A 21973-nucleotide genomic window follows, 5' to 3' on the forward strand; every position below is an offset into this window, starting at 1 on the left:
ACATCTTGAGATATGCACGTGGCAGATATGCTATTGCTCTGAGTCTCAGTTTGCTTATCAGTAAAATGGGATGATATTTCCTATTTTAAAGCGGAAGTTCAAATAGCACCTTCTAAAAAGGAAGTGTGAAACATTTGAAAGTGCATGAAAGGTGGCTTTTCAGATCAGGATTATGACTAAAACTACTTTATATAGTCCTGATTTTAAAGTAGAGACATCGGTGGGCCTGGGCCACTCACATAATACTAGAGTATTGAGCTTGCTTGTAGCTACATGAGTGTACATGGGCCAGGCTTGGTGATGTTGTGTTTCTTCTCTTTTCTTTTTTTTTTTAATTTATTTTTCATTTTTTGTGTTTCTTTAGGGCCACACCTGCGGCATATGGAGGTTCCTAGGCTAGGGCTGAATCGGAGATGTAGCTATCCGCCTACTCCACAGCCATAGCAACACCAGATCCGAGCTGCATTTGTGACCTACACCACAGCTCAGGGCAACACAGGATCTATAACCCACTGAGCAAGGCCAGGGATCAAACCTGCGTCCTCGTGGATACTAGTTCTGGTTCGTTAACCACTGAGCCATGACAGGAACTCCTGAATGTTGTATTTCTGAGAAGTAGTCTTTGACTTGAAAGCTCACTGCAATTAATGCAGATGAAATATAAGAAGAGGGCAGTGAAGGTGGGGATAGAGGATATTCTGTACAAAAATGCTCTTTAATAGAGAAAACTAAACCTAAAGATGTGAAACTTCTCCCTTCTTTTTCCTAATGGAAGATGAGCAAGTCCAGACAGATTTTTTTGCTACTGTGAAACTGAGACAGCTCAAAGTCTACAACTTCTGATAAAAGATGCTGCCAGCACAGAAGCCACAGGTTGTTGAGCATAGATAGTGACTTACACTTGCATAGTGAGTTTTGGATATAGAGATGCATGTCCTGTGGGGCTTTCTTTGTTTAAGGCTTGAGATCTGGACTGCTTAACATACCATTCCTAAGCGATTCTTATTAACCTTATGTCCTTGAAAAATCCTCTCTAACAAGCATGTTCGGTCCCTAAGGGATTTTTCATAACGGATGTCTTGATTACCAACTTCTTCACAATGTATAACAACAGAATTCCTATATTCTTTTCAGCTAAACTTTGTTCTTTAGATTGGAAACTATGAACTTCAATGTTAGGTAGAGAAGTAGGAGAAGATGGTTCTTAGGCTCTGCCTGAATCCTTTTGCCTGTCTTGGGGAATTGCCAGTAAGTTAAATCAACTAATTTTGGCCTGCAAGCCTGGCATGAATAGATGAGTTTAGCTAGGCTTCTTTTAGTGTAGTCCCCAGTCTAACCATAATCCTAAGTAAGGTTTCTTTCTTACTGTTCCATTGTGGCATGTCAGCACCATTAATTTCATGTAGTAATTCTTTTATCCCCTTTTTTCTTGTGACTAAGCAGGATGAGAAATATTTCTCTTTTAGGATCTGTAGTAACTTAATTAAATCCTATCTGTCTTTCACCAAGGCCAGCAAGACTGAGTACAAAGGGGTTGAGGATATCAGAATGTGATAAAAATGTAATTATCTAAAATTTTCCAAGTAGTTTTTTTTCTGTTAAGCCAGCATAAATGTGTGGGTGTGAGGGGGGTTTCATTAAACCCTCTTATCAGCGTCCTGTAGCTAGGAAATTTGTAGCTGGGAGTGAAGTTTACTGTTTCTTCCACCCCACCATCGTGTGAATGTATGTATGTGTGTATGTGTATAATGTGAGTGTTTTGTTTTCATGTTTGTCATAGTTGTGTTTTATTTTACAACTAGATATAAGGTAATTTACAATTTCTCTGGGGCTTCCCAAAGTTTTTTAATATCCTGTTTATCCATAGTCAGTGATCTTCACAAGCAGTTCATCCTCTGAGTCCAAAAATTTATTGCTGACTCTCATACTGATGCCTTCAGCCTTCCCTTATTAGTGCAGTTACCTTAGGTTTAAAATGTTTCTCTTCTGGATAATCTCCTACTTGGATCTTTACAAAAAGGCCTTTATGAAAAAAAAGTGAAAGCAGAGACTAACAAAGGCATTATTTAAATAATAGGTGGTATTACTCAGGAAACACATCCAACTGAAACATTATATCCAATTTTTTTTTCCTTACAAAAGTATGAGAAGAAGGTAGGTGTTATTGAGAACAGAACCTGATTAAGCCTTATGTAGAATAGTAGCATTTAGGGTACTTGTAGATTCAGGCCACTTTCCTACAGTTACTATATCTATAGTTCTGTATCCTGAACACTGGAAGTCATATAGGCTCGAAGCTCTTTGTCTTATTCACCTCAGGCTGCTGTAACAAACTAGCACAGACCAAGTGGCTTATCCAACAGACATTTATTTCTCACAGTTCTGGAGGCTGGGAAGTCCAGGATCAAGATGCAAGCCTTCTTCCTGGTTTGTAGACAGCCACCTTGTGATACCCTCATACAGTGGGAAGAAAACACTGGTCCCTTCCTCTCCTTTTAAGGGCACTAATCCTGTCATGAGGACCTCACCCTCCTGACTTTATCTACTTAATTATCTCCCAAGGGCCCCAGCTCCAAATATCTTCACATTTGTAGATTAGGATATCAACACAAGGAGTTCCTGTCATGGCGCAGTGGTTAACGAATCCGACTAGGAACCATGAGGTTGCAGGTTCGGTCCCTGCCCTTGCTCAGTGGGTTAAGGATCCGGCGTTGCTGTGAGCTGTGGTGTAGGTTGCAGACGCGGCTCGGATCCCGAGTTGCTGTGGCTCTGGTGTAGGCCGGTGGCTACAGCTCTGATTAGACCCCTAGCCTGGGAACCTCCATATGCCGCGGGAGCGGCCCAAGAAATAGCAAAAAGACAAAAAAAAAAAAGGATATCAACACAAGACTTTTGAGGGGGCACAAACAGTCCGTAGCACTCCTAGGAGGACAGTTTAATTTTCATCAAACTGGCATTCATTCAGTTGGCTACTGTGCTTGAGCACTGGGTGTCGTGAACGAACATGAATGTCCAAGAGGCCTGTGCTTTCTGACCCTCTTATTCATAAGTAATCTATACCTCAGGAATGTCTGCTAATGAATGTTGTGTTTATCCTGCACAAGACATGGTGGCAGTCTTCTACATCTTGTCATCTTATTGGGAATATAAGGCATGTACATATTTGCAAAATAAGACAGCCTGTAATTGCCCAGTGTAGTGGCACAGATGATAAGAATTGTGGAGATTCAGACAAGAGAATGTACCAGAAGACTAAAATCAGAGGGTTTTTTGTGAATCACTTAGAACCCGAGAATGAAATTGAGACCCTTAGGAGATGGTTAGGTAGAATGCTGCAAGTGGAGAGACTGAGGGGACCAGAAGGGCTATTATTAACTGGGATAATTGTTACCAGCATCTTTATCTTTTTTTCCTTAATGGAATAATTTTAAAACTTTTCTACACCTTAATTGCTCTTTTCAGTCTGTACTTCAGTCTGTGAGGTTTTTACTCAACTAATATGTGGATTAATCTGTTTCACAGTGGCAAATGATGGACCTGAAAACATTCCTTTAGCACATGTTGGCTTGACTGGTTGAAGATAGACTGCCTAGAGCGAGGGGTGAGGAGGAGATGAGGGATAAGAAGAAAAGGCAGCTGGGAGCAGTCATCTCCCTCCCCCCTGCCCCCGCGCAAACCCCGTGACCTTGACTGTTGAGTGTTGTGCTGCTTCCAGAACAGAGCAGCCGAGCGGGCTTGTGGACACCATTTACAGGGAAACACAGAATTCAGGAAGAGAATGGGTTGGCAGAGGAGGAGTGATGGGAAAACAGAGACACCAGGGATAGGATCAATTTTCAGATAAGACATAGCACATTATTTTAGCCGAGAATTCAGATATCTCAACCTCAGATCTCTTCTGTCCAGTGTATCATTGGCCTGATCCATTTCATTTCAGGGATCCAAAGTAAGCAAGCATCTGTTAGCCAAATCTCTGGTTACCCCAAATTAGCTCATGTCCTTTACTGCTTGTTTCCTCTGATTATATAGTACATATCCAAACCCTCAATTATCCAGAACAAACCAGGGATGCCCATTCTGAGTGGAAAACATTTGATAGTAGTTATGATTCTTTTGCTTAGACCTTTGCAGTGCCTTAGCCATTTAACGGCTTGTCTTTTTAAAAATTTGAAATGCTGGTTCTTTTATTCTGTAAGCCAGAGACATCTCCTTGAGGAATTATTTTACTGGGCAACCTGCCTCTCCTGAAACCTCACTTATCCTGAAAAGTACCTCAGGAACCTCGTCAACTTTAATTTTTCTGTCCTAGTCCCATTTGTGTATAATATTTGCGGTGTCTGATTCTGTCTCAGATTGTTAAAACCCACGGCCTTGAATTTCTGGGTCACTCTTAAAAAATGGACAGAACTTGATTACTAATGAAAACTTGACTCATTTCCTTCCAGGCAAAGGCTGACGCTGATGTTCAGAGTTTATAATTAGTCTTCAGAGAAGCAAACTCTCTAATTATGGGATATCACCTATTCTTTGCTAAGTTTTATGAGAATTAATGACAGCATCATGAGCTGGGGAAGTAAGATAGGCACTTTTTCTGTGTTGAGAGGATATATAAAAATTATATCTGGAAAAGGTCCTGCATGAATTTAATTGATTGATTTCCTGCAAGTTTGAATTTGGTGCATCTCTTCCCAGTCCATGGTTTTACTCACACGCTAGTCATTTTTCATGTTGTGTAATTTATTAGCAGATCAGATTCCATAAAGAGGCTGCAGTGTCTATCACCATTCCTTGCTGAAGAAAACAGGCTCTCAGATGTCTTGGGGAAGATGGTACAGCCTTTCTTTCCCTTTTAGGCTCAGGGTTCCTCTTTATTCTCCTTATCTTGTTTAAATATATTGCTCTTTCTTTTTTGCTTATTCTTTGATTCTTTATGCTTCCCGTGAGGGCTTAGCTGAAAGTGTGAGTTGTGCAACAGTTCATTTACACAAGCGTGTATTGAACTGTTTGTGCACTTAGGAGGATGAGGGGTAGGCAGTGTGAAGGATAGAAAAGAAGCGACACAGGTACAGTTCTTGCCTCAGGAACCCCTTGCTTGGAGTGATGGTCAAGACATACACAACACACCCACTGACTCCAAGCATTACCATCAGCAGGCATCATTACCTTCTTGGGCATTGTTGCTGAGGGAATTCAAAAGCTGAAATAGTCAAGCCATCATACTTAGGAGGTTGAAGGGATTTTGATGAGCACCTTTCCCAGTCATCTTGTTTTGTATGTGAGGAACCCAAGGCATGATATGGCCAAGTGACTTACCTTGTGTCCCATAACTGATTAGAATGTAGAGGGGGACTAAAAGCTGTTTCTCAGACCCCATTAGGGAACCTCAAGATGCAGCACTATCTCTTTTCATTCTTGGTACCAACCCTCAAGGAGCTGATGTTCACGCTGAATATACAGAGATGGGGAGAAGAGGAGCAGGGAAAGCAGAATTTAAAAAGAAAAGGGAAAAACAAACAAACAAACAAACAAACCAAACAACTTAGAGCTTTTATGAGGCAATTAGAAAAACTAAGAACTTTAACTCTAGCTGTATATTTTTATTTTTTAATGTTTCATGAAGCAAAACAATGTGGAAATTCTTTTGAGTTCTTCCTAAAGGAGGTCTTTAATTCTCCTAAAGGGCATTAATATCCAGGAGGCTGTGGAACATATCTAAATGGAATCATACAACTTTAAAGGGAATATTAGTGATTTTTGGCCTATCATCTTGTTTCAATACACGAGGTGGCTGAGGCTCAGAAAGGTAAAGTGGCTTATTAAAGGTTAACATTTAGTGGAAGAGCTGGAGCTGGTCTGCAGGGAGCCACCTTATCAAACCCCCTGGGAACATACTGAAGTCTTGGGTAAAAGATTTGTGTAAAACAGTATACTAGTTATATTTTTGTTCTTATTCAGATAAAAACAAACTTATACACACATATCTGTCTATCTGTCTTTAAGTTGGCTTTAAATACATTTGCCTAGCGGTGGACATGGGTTTGTTAAGCAGAACGGTGCAGGAGAATGTAGCCACATCAGGTGTGGCTTTGCCCTGATTCAGTTTAGGAAGTGAAATGCCTCTCAGGCTGCGTTTATCTTCATTTCGTGTAAACTTGAGCGCATACTTTCAGGATTTTTTTTTTGGTATTCAGTTTCTTTGGTTCAGAAGGCTACAAACATAGTAATGTCTAAGATTTTTTTGACCCTTTGGTCCATGGTCCTATCTTTTAAGGGAAATAGTGGTTTTTGTCTTGTGTCACCGCATTAAGATTATACACCGTCATTTTCCCCCATGATTTCCATTATTTTTATTACCTTTGGTTCTAATTATGCAGAGGTATGGCAATTGACAATGATGATTTTTTGACCATTGGATTGCCTTTTTGAAATTAAATATAGTTCATAACAAGTGCTCCTAAAGAGGCCTGACTTCCAGTAAACAAAAAAGTTACCTAAATTGTAAGCACATGGTTTGAAGGTGTTTTCAGCTAGCGTACACTTTAATGCTGTCCTGGCCTTAGAGCAGGGATCAGCAAACTTTTTTCTTAAAATGCCAGATGGTAAAGGTTTTAGGCTTTGCTGGCTAAGGAACAAGGATATGATGTAGGTACTTATATATTCCTTTTAAATATGATCATTTAAAAAATGTAAAAGCCAGTTTTAGCTCCTGGTCTAGAAGTACAAAAACAAGGTGGCCCATGGATTTTGCCCAGGGCAGTATTTGCTGACCTTTACCTTAGCATACAATAGGCTTGAAATGCTTCATGTCCTTCCAGGGCATGTGGTATAGACTTGAAGAACCATTCTTTGGGCTAAGTTTTTTTCTTTTCTTTCTTTTCTTTTCTTTTTTTCTTTTTTTCTTTTTTTTTAAATATACAAAAGACATTCTTTAAGCAGATGTTACTAAAGTTAAAACAAAGAATTACATTTGAATCTTCCTGCATCAGTTTTTGGTTGATGCAGCTTTTCCACTTGAGATGATCTATACTGGAGGTCTGCACCAAAGCCGAGATCCTGTTAATTTAATGAGTGTTTTCAATAAAATAAATAAAAACATTACATTTTTTCCTTTGACAGTAAATGTTCTCTTATTGTCATAAAAGCAATAAACGTTGTGAGATGTCATTAACTTCATGAAAGTCATCCTTTGAGCGCAAAAGCTTTTTGCGTGATTATTGTAATGGGGATGGTTTTAATAATTACGCTTGTTCTCAAAAGCTTATAATCTAGAGGAAAATAGATAAACAAAGCAAGTTCAGTCCCAGCAGTGTAGCTGATGATGAAGCATGCTTCCAAGCATAGGTACCAGTAGGCTAGGACTTTCACATATGCTGTAAGCCTCATCCATATGGTGAGGTTTGAAGGTTTCACTGCTTTTGTTATAAGAATGCAAGAGTATATAAAATAATGATAGCATTGTATTTTTTAAAAAGAAATAATTCTGTATGTTATCTGGATGTATGTTAAATTTTTTCATTAGATCACTGTTTAGCAGGATTTTTACATTGTCCCTATGGAGGCATAGACTTTGATTTCATACATCAGATCAGGCATAAGCGAAGGAATTTCCAAAGCTGAGAAACACTTTTTTTTCAAGGCATGTGAGTTTGAATATATATGAATGTAGGCAACATTTGTAGGAAACTTTTCTGTTTAATTCAACCAACGTACATCAGTGTTATGAGTGCCAGATACTAGGCTAAAAATTGCTTTATTTGTATATGCTATCTCAGTGTTTCTTAGCCTTTTTATGATTATCACCCCTGTCCCAAAGGAGCCTTTTTAGAGTTTTTTTCTCTAACCTCTCCACCCTCTGCCCCATGCAACTTTTTTTTTTTTTTTTTTTAAAGGCTGCACCCACTGGGTATGGAGGTTCCCTGGCCAGAGATCAAATCCAAGCTGCAGCTGCAGCCTATGCCACAGCTGTGACAATGCTGGATCCTCAACCCACTGTGCCAAGTTGGGGATCAAACCTGCACCACCACAGAGACAATGATGATCCTTAACCTGCTGTGCCACAATGGGAACTCCTCCATGCAATTTTAATACCATAGATATATTGTGTATCAGTTTATCTTCTGAGAAAGTCCACAAACCATTGTAATATCTAAGGTTCTTTTTCACCCCTGAGAACCATTTTTTTTGCTCTTTGGGCCATGATCTTATATTTTATGGGAAGCAGTGGTTTTGTCTTCAAGAAGGGTTCAAGACACTGCTATTTATTTTCCCATGATGTCCACTATTTTTATTATCTGTGGTTCTAAGTAAGGCCATTAAAATGGGATTTTGTAGTGTTTCAGGGCATTTTGAAATTATATTTTCCATTTATTCATTGAATGGTTTTGCATACCTGTACATGTGATTATTACTTTTCTTTGAGAATGATTTATTTAGAATCTACAAAGAAATATTTTTTAGCCTCTTTTAAAGTTTGAAGAAATACAGAGTTTTCTCTAGCCTACTCTCACATTGAGGTTTGATTTGATATGGTTTGAGTACAATTATTTTTGAATTAGGAATCCTTTCAGCCCAAACCATAAGCTTTTGCAACTTTTTGCCTTCAGATATTTTTTGACTTCAGAATTTTACAAGCAGTCATCTACTCAGGTTGGAGAACAGAAAGCAAGCACCCACACTCAATTTTTTTCTCTGAAATTTTTATTGCTCAGTCTGTAAAGAATCTAGCAGTTTATGCTACTGAGGCCTCTTTTAGGATGGTCTGTCACTCAGGATCCTGGTAGTTCATGTAGTCAGGGTTTTATCAAAGATTAATAAGAGATAACGCAGACTGTGTGTGTGTGTGTGTGTGTGTGTGTGTGTGTGTATGTGTGTTAACTTCATATCTGGGGGGAAAGGTGATTTTTAAAAAACTTACTCCATGTGGGTTGGCTGGCCTGCTTTGAATGATTTTGGGGTAAGTGAAGATTAAGAAGTCATCAATATATCAGGAATCTTAATTGCTATTGATGATCCTTTGGGTACATAGTTCAACTCAGTGGTTCCCAAACTTTGAGTATAATTAAAGTCTTTTTAAGGTTTAAAGAGTCCATGGACCCCTGCATTGTGCCTTTGGGCATCTCTTAAGAATAGGAGCACTGAAGAGCTGAATGCCTTCTCTATGCCACTTACTGTATTAGGCACTGGGGTATGGTGATGGAGAGTTCTTAGTCTGTTGGGGAAGACAGATAATCATAATACAGGATAATGAATAATATATGTTAGGGTTGTGGGAATATACAGCAGGGGGCCATCAAGTCTGTTTCTCAAAGGAAATAAAATGAGCTGAAGCTTAAAGGAATTTTAGGGCTTAACTCTGAGAAGAGAGTGGGAGAAAGTTTTGGGCTGAGTGAACAGCATGTAGAAAGATCTGGAGGCACACTGTAGCATGTTCTAGAAGCTGAAAGAGGTTGAGCCTAGCAAAAGTGTAAGGCATAAAGGAGAGATGATTTGAGATGAAGCCACTTCTCAGTCTCTTGTTTGAATATAATGCATCATGTCAAAATATACTCAATTCCGTAACCCTTTATAATACCTTTATATTTTAATAATTGTAAAAGCAGTTATAGTCCATTTAAACATGGACAGAACATGATATAGTAGTCTAGAGAATGCTTCATAAGCGTTCTGTACAGTTGTTGGCAGACTCCTTGCAATAACTGTACAGTACATAGCTCGGGAACAACTGGCTTAACTCACTCATTTTTGCCTATTACTGCGAAGGGTGTTTTTTGTAAACTCATATGTTTAGAGTATGTTTGCCTTGTTTTAATCACAAGTAGATGTTTTCTTAGCATCCAGTGCAGTGAAACATGGTATGGTACTGATTGTGTGCTAGAAGACAGAGGAAAGACCACCTTCTGTTTAGCAGCAACGCAAGTCTTCAGCACTGTTTGTGTGCCCTTGCCCCATCTTTCAAGTGATGATTGAAGAGGCTACGCACTCAGTTCAGCTTTTGAGTTCTGATAAATGAGCCCAGACTATAAACTGGAAGATAAGGGTGTTTGCAAATTCTTGTGTAAATAAAGCATGGTTCCCACTGCAGTGGTTACTGATTTCCTAGTCTCCGATGAAGATGAGCAATGTTGTGAATTAATAGCTTTAAAGCTTATACCACTGTAGTTTCTTTTTGGTTTGGATTTATTAAAGTCAGTGTGTGTTTATTGCTTTATTCAGATGGGGGGGTGTGTTGAAAAACGTGAACACATGGAAACAAATGAGGTGGAGTCTCAGAAGATAATTCCCAGCCTCACAATTCCCCGTGAAATTCTTTTCCTGTGGGAAACTTTTAATTTGGAAGCATTGAGCCTAATGTGGGAACCAAGATTAACATTTTCTGAAATACTTCTACAAGAAAAGCAGAAATGTTCTGTTCAGGAAGCTGAATTTACATAGTAGAAAAATGGGCTGTCCTGCAGTATTGGTAGTCTTTGTTTATTAGTTGTGGTAAAAAAAAAAAAAAAAAGTTGTGTGTGTGTGTGTGTGAAAGAGAGAGAGAATGAGAATGAGAGAGAGAGAGAAATTGATTGTATATTTATCTTTGTTTCCTTTACATCAAACCAGCAAAGCCTTAGAAAGTGTTTTACCACAAACAGCCCAGCACTGGGTCCTAACTCTCTACACGAATACTTTTTTTAGTTCTTTTTGTTTTTCCTTCTTGCTGAGTAAGCTATAGTGTTTCCTTTTTTTCCTTTCTTTTTTGGGGGAGGGGAGGTGAGGAATGGCAAGAAGTCACCGTCACAGAGCTCTTTCTTCTTCCCCTCTTTGCCAGGAAGTTAACAAGACGTCTTCATGTACTGTTTTTTGTTTTGTTTTGTTTTTTTAAATCTAAAGGCAGTAATTAGCATAACCCTGTTGGTTACCTTTACACAGAGTTACAGAATTAAAAAGTTGACAGTTTGATGAGGTGTCAAACTCAAGGTAGTGGGAGAAGTGGGCCCACGAGGTTAGTGGGTTGGGCCTCTTGAATGCCAGCCTGAGTTTAGACTTGATTCTGTAGGCTCTGGGGCATCTGGGGGAGTGGAGTGTAAGCCAGAGTCTTGGGAATTCAGTATTATATAGGAACTTTAACTGGTTACAGTTAGCTTTGGCTGTTAGCAATTATTTTTATCTACTTTAAGGAGGGCTTGGGGGAGGGGGCAGGAAACTAAGCTGGCATTATGGTCACAGGAAAGAACAGACCGACTTGGGGCCTTTTCAAACTGCAGACCTTTGTTACTGACCAATGCTTAATTTGGTTTCTGGGTTTTGTTGTTTTTTTTTTTCCCCCTCTGCCCTTACCTCATTTACCTTAACGACAGCTCCCCCTTCTAGAGCTCAGTTAGGGCACGCTGCCACTGCGGATTGGGGGGCCAAGAGGCCCAGAGCAAGAAGAAAGTGGGTTGAAAGCAGAGTTCTGTTTAAAGAATTTTCTCCTGGAAACCAGCCCAGAGGGAGTAAAGAGGAGCTTTAATGAGGAGCAGCTGCAGGGCCGACGCAACCCACATGAGACATTTTTTTCCTCTCCATTCCACATTCTGTATAGTTTTTAAAAAATCATGATTTTGAAATAGCTGTTTTGTAAAGCACACTTCTCTTTTTTCTTTCTTGTATGTGGTGGGGTTTTGCTTTGTTGTTTTATTTTTTTAATGACCAAATCTTCAGTAAAAAAAAAGCTAAGGCAGAGCTGCAGCAAAGCCTTGGGTGCCATTTGGGCTCACCCTGCTGATACAGAACATTCGATGGAGAAAACAAGGAGAGAGAATACTGGCTTTTATTTGGAAAAGGGGTTTATTTCCTGCTCAGACCTCAGTCATCTTGATGCTGACACAAGCTGCTACAGTGTTTTAAGCTTTTCTCTAGATGAGTGGTTATTCACTTAGGAAACTTGAAAGAACAAATTTTTCTGTCCTGTATTACTAGGGAGACTGATCCTCAACTCCAGCCATTGCCAGATAGATTGGAATTGCTATTCAGATCCCAACTTCGTTGAAATCTGTAAAGTGGCTACATGTAAACGAATCCAGGCTGCTGGTGACATGTGAGAGTTGGGGGGTCTGGTTTTCATCTGTTTTATTGAGGGGGGGACTGTATGGGCAGCCTTTCAGTTGGAATGTTTTCTAGTTCCATTAGGAGGAATCCCTTGTTATTCTCTCTTCTCTTCCCTCCTTCCCTCCCCTCCACCTCATTCCTCATGTGTGTTTGAACAGTAACCATGAAAGAGTGGACCTCTTCATGTCAGAAATGGCAGGCTTTTTCAGAAAAACACGTGGATTTATCTGTATGGGGCTGATAAGTATTCAGACTAATTTATGAAACTATTTTCTAGGGAAAAGCCCCTTGAAACTCCCTGTACTCACAGCCTCCTGTGTGAACTGTGTTCTCTCAGAGACCCAAAGCCAGAGAAGCAGAGACTGAGAGGAAGTCACTGAGAAAACTACTTGAATAAGTGATAAATTCCCTCCAGAGAGGTGGGCATTTGTATAGTTTTGGGAACAAAAGGCAGCTGGGTTTTTTTTTTTTTTGGTTATTTTTAATAAAATTTTTTACATATACTTTTAGTTCAAGATTTAGGCTATTTTCCAAAAATTGTCCTGGGGTAACTTGATAGAACTACAGATTTGTAAGGGAATTTGGATGATAAACTCAACTTGAGCCATCTCAAGAAGAGAGCTATTTAAGCTCTTGTTTCTAGTGGAGAGTCTTAATTTCCACTCAGACTCAGGGTATATGGCGTACTCACATTACAGTTGAACAGGGATTTGCAGAGTTTGAAAGGTCTCCTGCCTTAGGAAACAGGGGTCCTTTATTTATGGCTGTCTCACTTATGCTTTTCTCCCCTTTCTTCCCATGTCCCTAATTCTGCTTACCCTCTTGGGGTGTGAGAGGTCATCTTGTACCTCAGGTTGATTTTTGTGGTTGCCTTAGCCTGTATTCTTCCAGGCAGAGCACAGTGTGCAGTTGGATTGAGAGGCTGACATTATCCACCATTTGAAATTTAACCTGCTTCAGAATGAGTTGCTTAGTGGTGCATAGGTGTTCACGGTATTTAAGATACCTGCACCAGGCTCTGAAGATGTGCCCTTCCCCCTACACACACATACACAAAATCAAATGGGAGTTTGATAGAGGAACAAGAAAGACATAATAATGGCTTAGACGAAGAAGAACCATACTGTTAGACATGAGGTAGTGTATAACATGGAATGCAACTCCTGTTAGATCAGAGATGGGTGAGATGGTCTGGAGAAAGCTTAATGAAGGACATGAGTTTTGAGCAGATATTTGAAGCAAGGATAGAAGAAAGGAAAATAAATTAGAGACATGTCAGATGGGGAAATGTGATATTTATTATTGGAAATTAGAAAAGTTTTATGTAGGGAACAGTATAAGAGTAGGGAAATAATCTGGAGTGTTTAAGTTATGGGGAATAAGGTAGGAAAATAGGTCATAGATTCTAAGGATTTGAAGGACTGGGCACTAGAGCTAGTTTCTGGGCAGAGAAGTGACATGATCAACATTATGCTTGAGAAAGGTCATTCTTTAAGTAGTGTGCTTAGTTTCAGTGAACAATTTTCTGGCTACTCTTATGGAGAGGTGTGGATAGGATGCTGGTATAATTAAGGTGATGGAACTGATTGAATAGGTGCTGGTCTTGGGGCAGGACTTCGTAGAATACTTTCAGTTAAGTGCTCTTTTATGTTTTGATAAAGGATCTAGGTAAAGATATATGTACAGTTGTACATGATGCAGAATTTCTAGATTTATAGATAACAAACTTGCGCAAGTCAGTTAGCTTTGGTGTCCTTATCAGTGCAATAGGAGTTCAGACCAGTTGACTTCTGAGGTTTGGTGCAGTGCTGAAATACTGGGATTATATGCATAAAGTGTAAGAGTTATTTCAATCAAGGAAACTTGGGGTAAAGATTCAGCGTGGTGCTCTTGGGCATATATCTGGACAAAACTTTCCTTAAAAAAGACACATGCACCTGCCTGTTCATTGCAGCTCTATTCACAATAGCCAAGACATGGATACATCCCAAATGTCCATTGGCAGATGATTGAATTAGGAAGATGTGGTATATATACACAGTGGAATACTACTCAACCATAAAAAAGAATGAAATAATGCCATTTGCAGCAACATGGATGAAACTAGAGACTCTCATACTGAGTGAAGTAAGTCCGAAAGAGAAAGACAAATACCATGTGGTATCACTTATATCTGAAATCTACTGTACAGCACAAATGAACCTTTCCACAGAAAAAGAAATCATGGACTTGCAGAAGAGACTTTTGGTTGCTGAGGGGAAGGGGGAGGGGGAAGGAGTGGGGTGGTTGGGGAGCTTGGGGTTAATAGATACAAACTATTGTCTTTGGAATGGATTAGCAATGAGATCTTGCTGTGTAGCACTGGGAACTATGTGTAGTCACTTATGATGGAGCATGATAATGTGTGAAAATAGAACGTGTACGTGTATATGTAACTGGGTCACAATGCTGTACAGTAGGAAAAAAATTGCATTGGGGAAATAACTATTAAAAAAAAGATTCAGCATGATGAATTTAAAAGAAAGGACAGGTCCAATTATTGGGTTTAAAAACATGTTGTACTGATATAGGATGGGAAAAAATATGGCATGAAAATAATTCACGTGAAAAAAATAAGGGCTTTTTAACTGACTGTGTGTTTAGTAATACATAATAGTATTTTGTGACTTCTAAAAAAGTGAACACAGGTTCAGGCTGCAATAGTAGAAGTGATGTTGTCCCTATCATAGAGGTGATGGTCCAGCTCTGTGCTGTACTGGTAAGAACATGTGTGTTATTTTTTTTTTTTCCCCCACTTTGTGCCCTACCTTGTAAAGAAATTTTTAATGAACTAAAATCATCTAGTTGGAGGTAGGCAGAACAGCCCAGTTTTGAAGTACGTAGTCTCTGGATTTGATTCCTGTCTCTGACATCTACTAGCTATGACACCTTCATCTTTCTAAGCTTCAAGGTCTTCATATACAGAACGGATATGTAATATACTGTTATAGGGAGTAATAAAAGAATTAATAGCTGTAAAATGCTTAGCAAATACATAACACATAGTAAAATGCTTCAAAACTATTGATCACTATTATTATTATTACTGTTGTTATTTTAAGCATAGAGAGAATCACTGCGATGGTGAGGAAGAATGGAATAGTCCAAAGCATTGAATCCTGGAAAAAAAATAAAGAGTTAACAAAACTATCTTCAAATTCTTGACGGGCCATATGGAAGAAAGGCAGGAGGCTTATTCCTTTTTGTTCTAGAGGATAGTCCTAGCCAGCAGGTAGAAATTGTAGGAAGGCAGAATTATTTTTTTAAATAAAATGTAATTCACATACTATTTTAAAATTTGAAGTATAGTTGATTTATAATGTGTTAGTTTCTGGAGCACAGTAAAGTGATTCAGTTGCATATAAAATTATTTTTCATATTCTTTTCCATTATGGTATATTATAGAAATTAAATATAGTTCCCTGTGCTATACAATAGGACTTTGTTTTTATATTTTATATATAGTAGTGTGTATTTGTTAATCGCATACTCCCTAATTTATCCCTCTCCCACCCGCTTCCCCCTTTGGTAACCATAAAGTTTCTTCTTTATGTGTGTGAGTCTGTTTCTGTTTTGTAAATAAGTTCACTTGTATCATATTTTAGATTCCACATGTAAGAGATACAGTATTTGTCTTTCTCTTTCTGATTTACTTCACTTAGAATGATAATCTCTAGGTCTGTTCATGTTGCTACAGATGGCATTATTTCATTCTTTCTTATGGCTGAGTAATATTCCATTATGTATATATATACCACATCCTTCTTTATCCAGTCCTCTGTTGATGGACACTTAGGTTGCTTCCATATTTTGGCTATTATAAATAGGGCTGCTGTGAACATTGGGGTGGATGTATCTTTTCTAATTAGAGTTTTCTCCTGATGTATGCCTACGAGTGGGATTGCTGGATCATGTGGTAATTCTATTTTTAGTTTTTTAAGGAACATCCATACTGCTTTCCATAGAGGGTGCACCAATTTACGTTCCCAGCAATGGTAATTCACTATGAAAGTCACTCTTTTCAGATGTACAATGCAGTGGTTTTTAGTATACTCACAGTTGAGTGTAACTATCAACATTATTTAATTTCAAAACATTTTCATTACCTTCCAAAAAACTCTTTATTCCTGTGTAGTCCCTCTCCAGTTCCTTCTCTTCCCAGCCCCCAGCAACACTAATCTACTTTCTGTCTCTATAAATTGGCCCATTCTTGACATTTCACAAAAATGAAATCATGTAATATATGGCCTTTTGTACCTGGCTTCTTTCATCTGTCAGTTCTTCATTCCTTTTTATGGTAAGTAATACTTCATTTTATGGATTTATCACATTTTATTTATCCATTCATCAACTTATAGCTATGAGTTATTTCCACTTTTTGGTGTTATGAATATTACTACTAAGAACCTTCTTTACAAATTTTTATATAGACTTATGTTTTTATCCACTTTTTATATATATATATATACCTAAGATGGAAGGCAGAATTTTAAAACATCAGAAGGAAAGAATTTCTGATAAGGGATGGGATCCACCCATGTGGAAGACAACTCTGTTGTTAAAGTAGTGAGCCACTCAATATGAGAGTCTCTAGTTCCATCCATGTTGCTGCAAGTAGCATTATTTCATTCTTTTTTAAGGTTGAGTAGTATTCCATTGTGTATATATACCACATCTTCCTAATCCAGTTGTCTGTCGATGGACATTTGGGTTGTTTCCATGTCTTGGCTATTGTGAATAGAGCTGCAATGAACATGCAGGTGCATGTGTCTTTTTTAAGGAAAGTTTTGTTCCAGATATATGCCCAAGAGTGGGACTGCTGGGTCATATGGTAGTTCTGTGTATAGATTTCTAAAGTACCTCCATAATGTTCTCCATAGTGGCTGTACCAGCTTACATTCCTGCCAACAGTGCAGGAAGGTTCCCTTTTCTCAGCAACCCCTCCAGCATTTGTTATTTGTGGACTTTTAAATGACAGCCAGAAAGACAAATACCATATGATATCACTTATAACTGGAATCTAATGTACAGCACAAATGAATGTTTCCACAGAAAAGAAAATCATAGACTCAGAGAATAGACTTGTGTCTGCCTGGGGGGAGAGGGAGGGAGTGGGAAGGGATCGGGAGCTTGGGGTTAACAGATGCAAACTATTGCTCTTGGAATGGATTTACAATGAGATCCTGCTGTGTAGCATTGAGAACTATGTTTAGATACTTACATTGCAGTACAACAATGGGAGGAAAAATATGTATACATGTATGTGTAACTTGGTCCCCATGCTGTACAGTGGGAAAATAAATAAATAAATAAAGTAGTGAGCCAGTGATTTTGTTTTACTTAACAAACACATAGCATTTACTACATGCTCAATACTGTTTTAAGTGCTTTACAATTATTTAAAACCCTACAAGGAAGGCACCATTATTAAATCTATTTTACAGCGAGGAGGTAACCTGCCCAACATCACTCATAGAGTAAATGGAATTGAAATTCAGATGATCTGATTCTAGCACCTGTACTTTCAACAGCAGGAACAAAATACAACTTCAAGTATTCATTAAATTCTGTTTATCAGTCACCATACTTAACTACTTTAATTCAAATAGAGGCTAGTGATTGTCTTTTAAGGATATTTTAGAAAGAATTATCTCTTTGGGCAGAAATTACTTTAGAGTGTCTTGTATCTCAAGTTTTTGTTACTGCAAGGATGGATGAAAGTTGGCTGGTGGGGGGAGTCGGGGGGACCAGCAACCAGAGGTCTGGCCTAAGGCTTTTAAGATGATCAGAATTTTTATCAGCAAGGAAACATTAGTATGGTTGATAAGTACTGTAGGAATTCAGTTTACATGATTTATCAGAACATGGTAATGTTATAGATAATGTAAAAGGATTAACCAGAAGTGACTTTTAAGATTGTGAATGGAAGCCTTAGAAAAATGGATAAATTAATGTTTCATGGAAAAATGGTCTTTTAAAATGTTTGGTTTCAAATATCGGCAGGATATATTAGGGTAAGTAGATGACTTTTAGTAAACTGAACATATGGAACTGGAGGTGTATGTGTGAAGGTTGTTAAAACTAAACAACAACAAAAATAAATGCATAAGAGAGAAAAGAGCAATGCAGCTCAGACTTAAACTTTAAGGTGGCCATAGTTGATGGGGAGGAAGGAGAAGAGGAGCCAGGAATCTAGACTAAAAATTTACTGAGCTTTGAGATACAGAGGGAGTCACAGAAGCCAAATGTTTAAAAGAGAGAGAATTCCTTGATGAAGAAATCTCAGATGAGACCACTGAACTTGACAAGGGGAAAGACATTACTTTTAGGACATATTTCTGGGCAATAAGTAGAATAGAATGAAAGTTTTACTGCAAAGTAACCAAGTAAGGTGGAAAAGAGAGGGAAAATATCTGTGAAATTAGGCTACAGAAATTATAGAAGTATGTGAAGGAAGAATAATTTGAAAAGGGAAATGAGGCTTAGTGAGAAATGTGTGTTCAAAGAGACTTGTACATGTTTTAAGGGAATGAAATAGCTGATGTATAGCCCTCCGGAACATTTAAAATAAGAAATTAAATCTTTATTATTATACCAGCAGTGCATCTAGTTTCACATAAAATTAAGTTGTGGCTCTCCATGTTGACTTCAGGAGAATAAATCAGTTGTACATCGTATCTAAGTACTCTCTCATTTAGAGGAAAACCCTAAATCCTTTAGAGGCCCTCATGATGTGCCTCCTGGTTAGTTATTGCTCTCATCTATTTTCTGCTGCTCTATTTTCTTCATCTCTTTGGAGAGTCATAGAGGTCTCCTTGCTCTTCCTCAAAATGCCAGGACTGTTCCCTTTAGGGCCTTTGCACCTGCTGTTCTCTCTGCCATGAACATGCTTTCAGTAGATAACTTGCATGGCTAGTCCCTCACTTCACTCAGGTCTTGACTCAAATGTGCCTCCTGAATGAGGCCTTCTGTGTCTCTTTCCTGTTTTGTTGTTTTTCAGAGCACTAACAAATTATACATTTTACTTATTTATTTATTTTTTTTGTCTTTCACTAGAATTTAAACTCCACAGTTTTAAGAATTTTCCTAGCCAGAACAATGCTCGGCACTTAACAGGCACTTAGTAAACATTTGTTGCATGAAAGAATGAGTGTAATATTCTTTGTGGAAACTGATACGAGAATATTCTTCATTATCAGCATCATTATTAATAAGCATGTTGGATACTATTTATAGAATTAGGCTTCATATATGTATTCTGTTATTTGGGAGTTGGCAAACTTTTTCTGTAAAGCACTGAATAGTAAATACTTTTACGAGCCATATGGTTTCATCATAGCTACTCAACACTGTTATTGTAGTGCAAAAGTAGCCATAGACAGTCCCTATGTGAATAGGTATGTGTTCCAACAAGACTTTTATGCAGGGACACTAAAATTTGAATTTTACATGGTTTTCAAATGTCATAAAATGTCATTATTTTGATTTTTTTTTCCTCCAACCATTTAAAAATGTAACAACCATTCTCAGCTCTCAGGCCATTCAGAAACAGGCAGTGGGCCAGAGTAGACCCACAAGCTCTAGTTGCCACCTCTACTTTTACTGTTTTCTTTAAACATATCTTGGTTGAAACTTATTTTTCCATGCTCGATGGGGAGCAACAATGTAGATTAAACCCTAGTGACGCATAATTGAGAAATACTTTTGTTTGGCTCCAGAATCTTCCATATTGTTTCATTTTTGTTTTCCTGGGAACCTTATGCTTTTGTTACATGTTTATGATGCTAATATTTAAGTAAGTTTGCATTCATTGAGCATATGCCACATGATAGTGTTGGGGAGATGGTGATGGTAGCAAAACTGAGCAAAGCCCACCCAAGTTTAAAAGTTTGCCATGATTTACAAGGTAAATAATTCCCATATGGAAGAATCAAGAGTTGTTTGTTAGCCAGGCTTAATGCCCAGAGGATTGTCACTGTGAATGAGAATTGTGTTGCAGTTTTTAACATCATCAATAACAGATTTCTTGAATAAGTTGCAAATACTTTTAATAACATAGCTCAGGGTTAATTTTAGCTATGCTATATTGGCAATTTTTCTCCTTAAAAATAATGAGAAAATGACATTCTATTATCAAATCAAGCTGTGATTTGAATAAAGCATCATATTTTTTCTCAATGTAGAGCTTTTAAATATTTATAACTTTTCTCATATACTTGATTTTGTTCAATTCTTATAATACCCTCATGATGTAGATAGCTTTATTTTAACTTTTTAAGATGTAAGGGAACTGATAGTAAAGTTAAGTAACTTTTCCAAGGTCATAGCACTAACTTGTCCAAGGTCATAGCACCAAGACTCCAAATGGACCTTCTGACCATATGAAATGTAGACTCCTCACCAGGAACTTCAGCCAATCTTTGGTTTCAGTGCTGTGCCCTCTCCCCACTGCTTCTCATTCTTTAGCTTTACCTGCTCATGAGGCTGCTCAGAGCACCAGCTGCTCCTGGTTCTGCCATGCTTACTGTACAGAGCTCTGGGAAAAGATGAGGAGGCTGTGGCCAGGTACACCACTGCCACTGTGGCTACTTACCAGCTCTGTTTCCTCCTCCAGCCCTTTTAGCTAGTACTTAATTCTTCTGGACGTATTCTGCCTTAGTTCCCAAATATCTGATCCTCCTTCTTTTCTTAAAACTATGACCTCTAAAGACCTCACTTGGTCAACCAGTGGTTAATCAAACATCTTGGATATGATTGGTTAAGATAAGAAGGAGGGACGAAGGACCTCAATGTTTCAAGTCTAGGCAACTGGGAGAGTCAGGACACAGTGAGCATAGCAAGATGTGGTAGGAGCTGGTTTCGAGGTTGAGGATTTAGTGTTTGATTTAATGTGTCATCTTTGAGGTAAAGGTGGAACAGCCTTGTAGATTTAGTTTTCTGTCCTCCAGAAAGTAAAATGGAGAAATAAGTTGAATCAGATATCTGGAGTGACAGCCAAATATCAAAATTTATAGCTTAGAATCAAAGACTTAGTGTTTCTTTTTTTTTTTTTTTTTTTTTTTTCCCACTGTACAGCAAGGGGGTCAGGTTATCCTTACATGTATACATTACAATTACAGTTTTTCCCCCACCCTTTCTTCTGTTGCAACTGTGTTTCTTTTAAATGCTTCTTAGAGGTCCCATTTAAACAACATCTTCATTATGAAAATGGAGACTTTTCATGCCTTTTTATGGTGTTTAGAGAAAATTGTCATAAATATTACGTGCAATTTGGGATGGTTGTGTATCTTATGAATCAATGGGTGGCATATAAAAAGAGTCCTTGACTGGATCACTTTGCTGTATAGTAGAAATTGACAGAGCACTGTAAATCAACTATAATGGAAAAAATGAAAATCATAAAAAACAAAACTCCATAAAAAATTAAAAAAAAAAGATTACTCAACACATATATGGAAAAGGTTATAGAATGTTATCCTTGAATTGTTTTTCCTTCACTTTGGGGTTTGTATGGTGTCCTAGATATTTTTAATGTTATTTAAATTATATTCAGTGCTTTTTTTAGTTAGGAAAACTGCCCGGTACTAATATCTTAACAGATTTAAGTTTCTGAAAAGCCCCTTTAAATCCTTCCCCATTCATTTGCCTCCTTTTCTTTATCAGAGTCTCAACTCCTTGAATTTCTAGGTCTAGGCCAACTGATGTCTCAATAGAAACAAGAAAATAAGTTATTTATCAATGCTTTATTGAGAGAAAATACATGATATTTTATATATTTTAAATTGGAGAATCCTTGCATTACCATGTGACTGTCTCAGTTCTATCAAATAACTTAGTCAGCTTGGGAAAGTTAGTGAATTTAAAGACA

The 21973-nt window shown here is 38.0% G+C and overlaps 1 protein-coding gene across 3 annotated transcripts in view; it reads left to right on the forward strand.

Annotated features, from left to right (window-relative positions):
* NOTCH2 (notch 2) overlaps positions 1-21973 on the forward strand; it is a 200827-nt gene that overhangs the window by 80565 nt on the left and 98289 nt on the right. The gene's annotated exons all lie outside the window — the stretch shown is intronic.

The sequence above is a fragment of the Sus scrofa genome, chromosome 4, assembly GCF_000003025.6.
Source record: "Sus scrofa isolate TJ Tabasco breed Duroc chromosome 4, Sscrofa11.1, whole genome shotgun sequence".
Classification (NCBI taxonomy): domain Eukaryota; kingdom Metazoa; phylum Chordata; class Mammalia; order Artiodactyla; family Suidae; genus Sus; species Sus scrofa.